Source organism: Lactuca sativa, chromosome 7 (assembly GCF_002870075.4).
Source record: "Lactuca sativa cultivar Salinas chromosome 7, Lsat_Salinas_v11, whole genome shotgun sequence".
Taxonomy (NCBI): Eukaryota; Viridiplantae; Streptophyta; class Magnoliopsida; order Asterales; family Asteraceae; genus Lactuca; species Lactuca sativa.
Window position 1 is genome coordinate 26,275,128 of NC_056629.2, and position 11,614 is coordinate 26,286,741.

The window sequence follows — 11,614 nt, forward strand, 5'->3', positions numbered from 1 at the left end:
AAAACCCACTTGTTTTGATCCAATAATTTTTTTTGTTGATCAAATCCCGATCCACTCTCATATTCGTTTGTTGGATTCAATTCTTGATTTGCAATTGTTCATTTGAATCCAAAACAAAAATAATAATCGAAATTGAGAAACAGTTCAATAAATAATCATTTCATTGATTATTGATTTGAACTCAATCCATGTTATATTTGATATGTACTGTTCATATATTCAAAGCCCAATCAATGATCGATATATGATCCAACACATTGAGCCCAAACTTGTAATCCAACTGGTATATTCGATGTATCTGATTCTTTTCATATGTCCGACATCAATCTTCTCGTTCTAAGCAAATCAATAACCAAGAACTTTTGTGTTGAATCGAAATTCAGTTGTATCAAACTATTTTTGTTGATCGATGTTAATGATTTGTTGATTCTGCAATTTATTCTTGATTATCATCTGTTCATTGATAATCTCAGTTTTGTTCTTGATCTTGAGTTCCGATTTCGATCCAATTTATATGCGTTCTCATTGAATTCATGGAATCGTATTTGATTCAAAGTCCTTTTAACTGATTTATCTTTTGATTAGATTCTTGAATTTGAAATTTGAATATCGATTCATAATTGTTGATTTGGAATCGATAGATTGATTCTCGATTTGTCGAAAATCAAACTGGAAAAGTCAAAATTGTGATCAATTGAGTTCGTTGTTGTTGATCGAATCTGTTATGTTGACCTGGATCGATTTGTAATAATTGATTTTGATTGGAAGTCGATGTCAAAAACAGAGAATTTCTTTTGTTCTTGAGTCTCGAACTCTTAACGATGATGTCAAAATTGAAAACGAAATCTTGGAGTCGATTTTGGAATTGGGGAGTAATGTTCGCATGATTGGAGTCAATGAATCGTTAAAGCAAAAACCGGTGATTTTGGAACTGAGAACAAATATGCAATGCGAAGTCTAGATGGAGTTGATAATCGATTTTGGAAGTTTATTGTTGATGTTTTGGTTTGAATGGAAAAGCGAATCCAGAAGGTTATCAATTATCGACAACTTTGGGGTCGATTGTTCTTATTGTGAGTCAAAGTATCTTCAAAGTAACGAAACTAACTTGGAATCGATCAAGGTTCGCATATTGATTTTGATTCACATATTGATTTTGTTCGCATATGGGTGAATCAAATTCAGTTCGCATTTGAGTTCACAGTTGATAAAATAAATTTGAGGTCAAGTTCATTCGCAATCTGTGATGTTTTGGTGATATTCGCATTTGAGGTCAAGAAATGTTCGCATATGCAAAAGCTATTCATTCGCATTTGTGTTGCAAGTGATTTGTGAAAATAACATGCGAAGAATTTGACTGAATAAGAATATGCGAAGTCGTTCAATGAAGAAGAAAGCAAATAGTTTCGCATTTGACCCCTGATCTTTTCATGAAATAATACAGATGGTCCAACTTCGCAAAATGGGGTTATAAAATGACAAAAATGCAGAATTTTCATTTCGCATCCCTGCAGTCTTCGCAAGATGGCAAATTTTACCCAGTTTCGTATTTGGGGTAAAATTTTTGAAAAATGGGAATATTTTCAAATCCGGTCCTTGCAGTTTGTGCGAATTTACACATTCTACCCAGTTTCACAAATGGGAATGTGTTTCGCATATTTGGCTGTTTTTGGCGCAACAGGTCACTGCAGAATTTTGAAATTGACAAATTCTACCCATTTTTGAGAACTTTTGTCAAAGGAGATCCGTGAACGAAGATAAAAATTGATTATTTTTTGGGTTTTCCGGATTGAAGCACAAAGTTTATGCCACATGTTAAGGGGGAGTTTTGACATGAAAAATTCCAAATAGAGCACGCTCTTTTTCCTTGGAGTTTTATAATCAAATTTCGATTATAAAAAGGGGGAGAAGTTTTATATGGAAATTCGAACTTGAATTTTTCATATTACGCGGATTTGAAGACCGAAGTGATCTTAAAGTTTTGAAGATTACGAGATGATGCAATTGGAAGTTCGGAAGTGATGTATTCGAAATGAGTTTGGAATTATTGAAGATTTTTGGGGTGTGTTTTTATGTGCAACTTTGGGGTGATTATTTGGAGTTTGGACTACTCTTGATCATTCGTTGCTGCTCGGATTGTATGGTCTCACATCCTAGAGCCCAAATTGAAGAGTCATGGAAGAATTGAAGATTGAAGTTCGTTTCGACATGTGTCACCTTTGAGGCTCGAACCGCGTAGTGCTTGATTTTGGAAGATTTGAAGTGGGTCATTCATTCCTAACTTTGAGGGGGAGAATGTTGGGGTGCAAAATTCTTCATTCATGACTTTGTAAATGTTTGAATTTTGTAAAACCCACTTGCATGTGGAGTATTAGCCTTGTGACACATGAGAGATAGAGAGTGAGAGAGAGACATGTAAACACCTCTATAAATAGTGGGTTCATACCACTTGTAGAGGTGTGCTTGAGAGATGTAGAAGTGAGTGTGTAAGTGTGTGTTAATTATGTAGTGTAGATCTAGATCTTTTTTGTAACAACATATACATTCAATATATCTCTTAAACACCCAAATCACCATGTTCAATTGTGCAAGCTTTAATTCCGCATCACTACATATTCTAATGGACTCGCCGAGTAGGCTCGTGTACTCGCCGAGTAGGAAGGCTTTTGTCCCTTATTCTTCATTCTTTGGTCTCTAATTTCTTCCCCTTGTTCCCTTTCACTCCCAAGCATGTCTTTTGGACTGAAAACAAAATTTAAACAGTATTAAGTACCTTTTGTCCACATTATACACATAGTTAGTTAAAAATGAATAAAAATGTATGCTAAATAATTAAGTAATTATGCACATATCAAAATACCCCACACTTGACTTTTGTTTGCCCCCAAGCAAAACTGAATTTTAAACATATTAGAACCACATATGACAACTCCAATCTAACCCAGCCATTATGCCAAGACCGCAACGCATACATTTGTGTCTAAAATTGTCCTAAATACCCCCATACTCCAAATACTCACAATCCTCATAAACATTCTCCCACTCACCCCGAACTATGCTCATTTTATGCATCCCTCTGAATCCATCCGCAGAAAACCTCTTACCCTCAAGGTATTTTTAGTTGAGTAACCCAAGCATACATAATCTAGAATTACAATTTATGATACCACTATGGAGCTCTTTTGAATTATTCACTTCCTTGATAATTTGATCTTTGATCTCTTTGAATTCACCACTTTGTTGTTTGATTTTTGGTATCTTCAACTTTTTGAATTTCTTGGAATTTTGATCTTTTGATTTTCACTTTATTTGCTCCAAAATTCTTCAAACTTTTCTTTCAATTCTCTCTTTTTTTTACATGTACCTCACTTTTTTCACTCAAAACCCTACATGCTTAAGCAGGGGCACTCAACCTCAATCTTTATTGGCTAACGATAATAATTTTCCTGGATACATTTCAGGTTTAGGCTGCTAAACATATTGCATCCCTCAGGCTGAGCAAGGTCGTGTTTTTCTCCCATGATTTCACTGGAATAAGGAAGCCAAAAATGCACTAGAACGTGTATAGGCTCAACTAAACATTTGGGTTTGTATGCAATTATCAACACAATTCTAACATGGAATCTTAATTTGCTTCTACCAAAATTTTCTCAATTAATTCCTTAGTATATTTTTGGTATGCAACAATTTTTTTAAAATTAGCCTAAATTAAGACTCTAAATTTTCTAATATGTGACTAACCCCCTACCCCACACTTATTTTATGCAATACCCTCATTGCATATTATGCAAAAAATAAAAATGCAAATATAGAGAGAATTGGAACAAACTCCCCTGGGGTAGCAGTCGATAGGTTGATACTCTTTTCTTCAGCTCCATCTTCACTTGACTTTAGCCATGGGAACAGCTCATCCATGTCTTGGGTGTCATGCGTCTCGTGTGGTTGATAGCTTGAAAATATCACGAAACAAGCTTCTTAGAAAATCCCCAGTAACAATTCTTCACAAAAAGTGGATAAATGTTGCAGTGAAAGTGCTCAAAACAGCTCTGGAACTCGAAAATTGCAAGTAGGCACTCGGCGAGTAGGCACTGTATTGCCAAAACTGATCCAGCTCATGTTCCTTTTGACTCAAGTTTTGAAATTGGAAATGTCACTGACCTTCACTCTAAAGCCTTCAGCAGCAACACTCTCCATTACTCTCGACTCTCACGGACTCAATCCTAAGGACAAGACTTTGTACTTTTTCTTGAACATCTCTCATTCCTTACTTGACCCTCAACACTTTATTATGCTTCCTAACCTTCCATCCCTGAAACATAAGCAACTAAAAGTGAAAGTAATAAAAATCCTAAAAACAAAAATCATCCAAGTTTTAACAATTGTTCAAAACAAAACATCATAAAAACACAAAACATAAAAATAAAGTCTTCAATCTTCTTCTTCCATATCGGCTCCTCCCGCACCACTTCCTCCTTCTTCATTTCTTCTCCTCATTCTTTCGTCCCAACTCATAATGTATGGATAGCCGGGTCCGGGTCTTGGTGCAATGTTCATCTGTTGGAAGAGGTATTCAAAAGATTGATTATTATAATTAACCCCTCGTCCAATATCGTCCAAATAGCGCCGGTACTCCACTTGATTCCACCCATCGTTGTCCTCCTCCACCGGAATAACTGGTGGATCTTCTCGTACCTACTCGCTACGTTGCCTTACCCGTCTTCCCAGCTCCTCGGGAATTGCCGGCTCGTCTGCATGTGGAATGGAAAAGGAGTCACCAAACTTCTCCACGATTCGTGCCCTCCTATATAATGCAGTGTTGAACGGTGGAGGGTAAATGACCGTGAGTGCCCTTGCTTCTTGTAAGTCTAAAACCCCAAATGACCTAGAAAGCCTTGTAACAAACATGTGTCCATTAATTTTGGAGTTAACTTTTTCCTTAACCGCCCCTTCAGCAAGAAATTTGGCGATGCAATAGGGGAGATTGCAGAAAGCGTCGGGAGTAATAATACTCCAAAGATAGAAAATATCAAGGGTCGGGACATTGTCCCAATCCTTCCGCATGTTGATGGTGCTGGCCACGAAGCGGTGAATAAGGCGATGGATCGGCGAGCGAATATGACCCTCCTGAGCGGTAGAAGGAATGTACACCCGGTTGGCAATTGTGTTCCACCATGTAGAGGCCACCACTGCCTCGGGAAGTTCCTTATGGCAGTTCTCCAGAAAAGCTTCAAAGTCCTCAGTCATCATAGTGCTCTGATCATAAATCCCCAGCCTCCAAGAAAATTCAGCCATGTTGCACTGTAGCAGCTCCGCGCCCAAAGAAAAAGAAATTATGTTGGGATTGTAATACTCACTACCACCTTGGAATGAGATGGTAGCAAAAAATTCCCAACACAATTCAGCATAAACAGGCTCTTGTATGTTGAACAATTGTAACCAACCGTCACATGTGATGGTGGTATACCCAAACTGCACTCCTTCACCAAATATGGTGTGAGCTCCTCCTCCAAACCCACATTTCCCAACCAATCCCAATCAACAACGTTGGGCAAATGGATTTCCTTATGTTTCAGCACCTCTAATTTGTTTAAGGCTCAAGCTTTGGATGATTTGGACGTGATTTGTCGCAATGAGAGCCACGGGACGTCACCTTGGTTTCCCCCTCTTGAAGATTGTCCCCTTCTAGACATGATATCTGCATAAAAACAACAAGAGAGCACAAAAAAACAATACCCAGTAATTAAAAATGAAATAAACAGGCCTGAATAGTCCTCTACTCGCCGAGTACACGACCTACTCGGCGAGTAGGATGAACATTGGCAACATTTTGAGCCGAGTATAAATAGGTTGTCCAAGACTCCATATTTTTCACAGGGGTTTGTTGTAATGAGTCAACTAACCATAAATCCAAAAGAAATTTCTCCTAACATTAAGTGGACCCCCCATTCCGAATTTAAGCAAAATAGGGGAAAATCAACGATAAAGCTTGAACCTTTGATGAGTTTTACGTGCAAAGACGTTACCTTTTCCTTTGAAAGACGAAGATTAAGTGGAAATTTGAAGAAATCACAGAGAATGCTTGAGGAAACGCTGTGCACGGCGAGTATAGGGGTTAAATGGGTGAAAACCCTTATTTTACAGATTATATATCATATGTTTAAATTGGCTACTCGCCGAGTAGAAAGGTTCTACTTGTCGAGTAAAACTGCCGTTACGCGTTTTATTGGGTTACTCGGGCAGGTACTCGCCGAGTATACGTGCCTACTCGGCGAGTAATTCTTGCAGTTTGAAAAAAATTGAATGTTTTGAAAATTTAATGTATTTTTTTCATTCTTTTAGCCATCCACCCCACACTCTAGGCATTGCTTGCCCTCAAGCAATTATATTCTTAGAAGAAGACGAATGAAAAAGATAAAAATAAAACTAAAGAAAAGGAAAGAAAATGCAAACTTGAGACTCGGGTTGCCTCCCGAGAAGCGCTTCTTTTTAAGGAGTCATTAGCTGGACTCCTCCCCTTCTACGTGGTTGCAATCCCTTCCAGCAACAACAACTCTTCCATTCCTTCATTCCGGGGGACTCCTTCTTCATACTTTTTGACCCTATGGCCATTGACCTTGAAAGGTGTTCCATCTCTTGACAATAGCTCTATAGCACCATGTGGAAACACCGTATTCACCAGAAAAGGACCATCCCATCTTGACTTGAGTTTTCCCGAGAAAAGCTTTAGTCATGAATTAAAGAGCAACACTTTTTGGCCTTCATGAAATTCTTTATTTTCTTTTATCCTTTTGTCATGCCACATCTTGGTCTTTTCTTTATAAATCAACGAACTAGAGTATGCATCATTTCTATGCTCCTTAAGAGCATTCATTTGCATCAACCGGTTGCTCTTGAGTTCCTCCATGTTGAAGTTGCACATCTTTAAAGCCCAAAATGCTTTATGCTCTATCTCTACCGGCAAATGACATTGCTTTCCATAAACAAGCCTATATGGTGTAGTACCAATAGGAGTTTTGAAAGCTGTACGAAAGGCCCAAAGTGCATCGTCTAGCTTATCCGACCATTCTTTGCGATTGCTCCCCACCGATTTCTCCAAGATTCGCTTTAACGCTCGATTTGTCACCTCGGTTTGCCCACTAGTTTGTGGATGGTAGGATGTAGAAAATTTATGGGTTACCCCATACTTCCTTAGCACCTTCTCTAGTTGATCATTGGTGAAATGCATGCCTCGGTCACTTATAAGGGCTTTCGGGACTCCAAATCGTGAAAATAACTTCTTTAAAAACCGCACCACTACCCGACCGTCATTTGTTGGTAACGCTTGTGCCTCCGCCCATTTGGATACATAATCCACCGCCACCAATATGTATTTGTTGCCTTTAGACATGGGAAATGGTCTCATGAAGTCGATACCCCACACATCAAAGACCTCGCATACTTGGATACTATGTTGTGGCATTTCATTTCGAGATGAAATGTTTCCCACTCTTTGACAAGCATCACACTCTTTGACAAATTAGGCTGCATCTTTAAAAATTGTGGGCCAATAGAACCTAATGTCAAAGATCTTATTTGCAGTGTAATGTGCTCCATGATGTCCACCCGTGGGCCCGCTATGGCAATACTCTAATATTTTCCGGCTTTCATTCCCGAACACGCATCTTCGTATGATCACATCCGTGCAGCTTCAGAAAATATATGGTTCATCCCAAAAGTAATATTTTATCTCGGAAAAGAATTTCTTCTTTTGTTGGCTTGTGAGATCATTTGGGATGTAACTGCTAGCTAAGTAGTTAGCTATATTTGCAAACCATGGTTCTTCTCCCACGGTCACCATAATATACTCGTCCGGAAAATCATCACCAACTCTATCTTCGTGCAATTGCGGGTTTTCAAGCCTTGACAAGTGGTCAGCTGCTACATTCTCCATTCCCTTCTTGTCTCGTATCTCTATGTCAAACTCTTGAAGAAGTAGCACCCATTGTATCAGTCTTGGCTTGGCATCCTGTTTGGCAAACAAATACTTGATAGCCGAGTGGTCAGTAAGAACAGTAGTTTTGGATAAAACCAAGTAAGGGCGGAATTTGTCAAAGGCATACACCACAGCTAATAATTCTTTTTCCGTGGTGGTGTAATTTTATTGGGCTGGATTTAGAGTCTTGCTAGCATAATATATGGGTCGAAAGTGCTTATCAACCCTTTGACCAAGGACAACACCTAATGCAAAGTCACAAGCATCACACATAATCTCAAAGGGTAAGCTCCAATTTGGTGCAACAATGATCGGGGCATTAGTTAATTTTTCCTTTAAAAATTCAAATGCCTCTAAACACTCTTTAGTAAAAGTAAATGGTGCATCTTTTAATAATAATTGTGTTAGAGGTCTAGTTATTTTAGAAAAATATTTTATGAAACGCCGGTAAAAACCCACGTGTCCTAGAAAACTTCTAATGCCCTTCACATTAGTTGGTGGGGGTAGTTTGGCAATAGTGTCAATCTTTGCCCGATCCACTTCAATTCCCATTTTGGAAACCTTGTGGCCTAACACTATACCCTCTTTAACCATAAAGTGACATTTCTCCCAATTGAGGACCAAGTCGGTTTTTTCACACCTAGCAAGCATTAAGTCAAGATTTGTGAGACAATCATGGAAAGAAGATCCAAAAACAGAAAATTCATCCATAAAAACTCCCATGAGTTTTTCCACCATATCATGGAATATGGCTGTCATACACCTTTGAAAAGTCGTGGGTGCATTGCATAGCCCAAAGGACATGCGCCTATAAGCAAAAGTCCCACTTGGGCAAGTAAATGTGGTCTTTTCTTGGTCCATTGGGTCTATGGGTATTTGGAAATAACCTGAGAATCCGTCTAAAAAGCAATAGTAACTATGACCCGATAGTCTTTCTAACATTTGATCAATAAAAGGTAAGGGAAAATGCTCTTTACGAGTGGCATCGTTTAGCTTTCGATAATCGATACACACTCCCCAACCGGTTACCGTTCTTGTCGAAATTAGCTCGTTCTTTTCGTTGGTTATGACCGTCATCCCTCCTTTCTTGGGCACCACTTGGACCGGACTCACCCACAGACTGTCGGAAATGGAATAGATAATTCCCGCATCTAAGAGTTTAACCACTTCCTTCTTGACTACTTCTTGCATATTCGGGTTTAACCTTCTTTGGTGTTGTACAACCGGCTTTGCTCCTTCTTCCAGATTGATCTTGTGGGAGCAATAAGATGGGCTTATTCCCTTGATGTCGGTGATGCTCCATGCTATGGACCGCTTCCGCTTCTTCAACACTTGCACTAGCTCTTCCTTTTCAGAATTGGATAGGTCAGAGGCTATCATTACTGGCTTTTGGTTGCCTTCTTCAAGGAAAGCATACTACTAATGTTCTTGTAAAGTTTTGAGCTCAGATTTTTGGTTCTAACTGTTGGACTCGCCAAGTGAAGGTAAGGTACTCGGTGAGTTTGTGGCTGCATTCACGAATTCTGCCTTTTCTAAGGAAGAACTCAGCGAGTAGATCGGTCCTACTTGGCGAGTAAGGCTGTCAGTTTGCTTCACCAATTCTTCAAAATTAGCTTCTTCCAGCAGCCTTTCAATCTCCATTAGGTCTTTTTCTGGGTCAAATTCTTCATCATAAATTGTGAACTTGCTAGAATCTTCGCTTATGCATTCCATCAATAACTCATCAAGCATATCAATGGAGAATGTCGTGTCGTCACTGTTCCTTGCATACTTTATAGCTTGATCTACCCCAAATGTGACTGAATCTTCTCCTACCCGCAAGGTGAGCTTCGAGTCCCTCATGTTTACTATAGCACTTGACGTGTTGAGGAAGGGCCTACCAAGGATGATTGGAACTTGTGGATCTGCCTCCATGTCTAGAATGATGAAATCAGCGGGAAGACGAATTTGTCCACCTTGACTAGTAAGTCTTCGTATATGCCTCTTGGCAAAGTGACTGTCTTGTTTGCCAAGTGAATTGCCATGCGAATTGGCCATGGTTCCGGGAGATCCTGCTTCTTAAATAATGAATATGGCATTAGGTTCACACTTGCTCCCGAATCGGCTAAGGCATGAATGGTAGCCAAGTTGCCAAATTGGCAAGGTAAAGTCAAACTCCCCGGGTCGCCCTTCTTCTTTAGTAGCTTATTTAGCATAGCAGCTGAGCAGTTTTCATTGAGGACTAACTTCTTCACTTCTTCCATCTTCCTTCTATTAGTGAGAAGTTCCTTAAGGAACTTTGCATATTTGGGCATTTGCATGACGGCTTCAATGAAGGGCATGTTGATTTGAAGAGCCTTGATATGATCTAGAAACTTCTGATATTCCTCTTCCTGCTTCTCCTTCTTAGCTCGGGCTGGGTATGGCATTGGAGGCTGGTACAGCTTTTCAAGGACCTGATCTTTTGGATTTGGTGGTGTACTCGCCGAGTCCATACGTGGTACTCGGCGAGTAGGGCTGTCAGATTGTAAATTTTGCTTTTCTGCTTGATTTTCTGCCTCCTCCTTCTGTGATTCCTTGGATGCTTCAGTCAGAATAGGTGCCAGGGGAGTGATTATTTTCCCACTTCTTGTTATGACTATGTTTATGTGCGCGCCTCGTGGGTTATTTTCAGTTTTGCTAGGAAGTTCCCCCGGTGACCTTTGGTTGATTTGTTGAGCAAGTTGCCCAAGCTGCGTTTCTATATTGTGGATAGATGCTTGATGGTTCCTTAGCATGGTCTTTGTTTCTTGAATGGCAGCATCATGATCACTATGTCTTTTTTCTGAAGCAGCTACAAATTTGGTGAGCGTTTCTTCCAGGCTTGGCTTTCTCTCTTGTACCGGCTCCTCTTTTTGGTAGAAACCTCTCCCTTTTTTCCTAAACTTTTCCTCCTTGGCCTTCTTGTACTCTTCATAAGGGAGCCACTCTTTCTTTTGTTTGTGCCAGTCTTCATCATATCGGTCTCCACTTGAGTAACAAACTTGCACCTTCTTGTTGCCATTCTCATCTAAATCACAGTCTCTAGTGAGGTGAGGTCCATTGCAGTTTTCACAACCCACCCGAATAGCATGGATCGTTTGGTCCATTTTATCCATCCTCCTATCCATGGTTTTTAACATAGTAACATCATGTCTAGGGTTGTGGTATTCTCTAGAGTGTTTAGAGAATTCTTCAATCAATTCTTTAATCACCGGGGGTGGCTGCTTTGTAAGCGGGCCTTGCGAGTCTAATAACTGCCTGGTTGTGACATTGACTCCATCATAGAAGATGGAGACTTCTTGCTGGCTGTTTAGGTCATGGTGTGGGCAGTTTCTTAGTAAGCTCTTGTACCTCTCCCAAGCTTCATATAGCGACTCTCCAGCTTGTTGTTCAAAGTTAGCAATGGCCTTCTTCAACTTGGCTATCTTGGAAGGTGGGCAAAAGTGATCAATGAATTCTTCCTTCATCTTGGCCCATGTGGTGACTGATCCGGGGGGAAGTGACTTGAGCCAGTCTTTTGCAGCACCTTTGAATGTCATTGGAAGCATGCGAAGTAGCTGAGTCTCATGAGGCACATTTGGAACATTGAAGTAATCAGCTACATCATTAACTTCATCCAAATGCTTGTAGGCATCTTTGTGG

The 11,614-nt window shown here is 39.8% G+C and overlaps 1 non-coding gene across 1 annotated transcript; it reads left to right on the forward strand.

Annotated features, from left to right (window-relative positions):
* The first annotated feature begins 11,284 nt into the window (after positions 1 to 11,284).
* Positions 11,285 to 11,391, forward strand: LOC111907634 (small nucleolar RNA R71). The gene has a single exon (XR_002855620.1). It is a non-coding gene; the product is annotated as a small nucleolar RNA R71 (small nucleolar RNA).
* Positions 11,392 to 11,614: the final 223 nt, after the last annotated feature.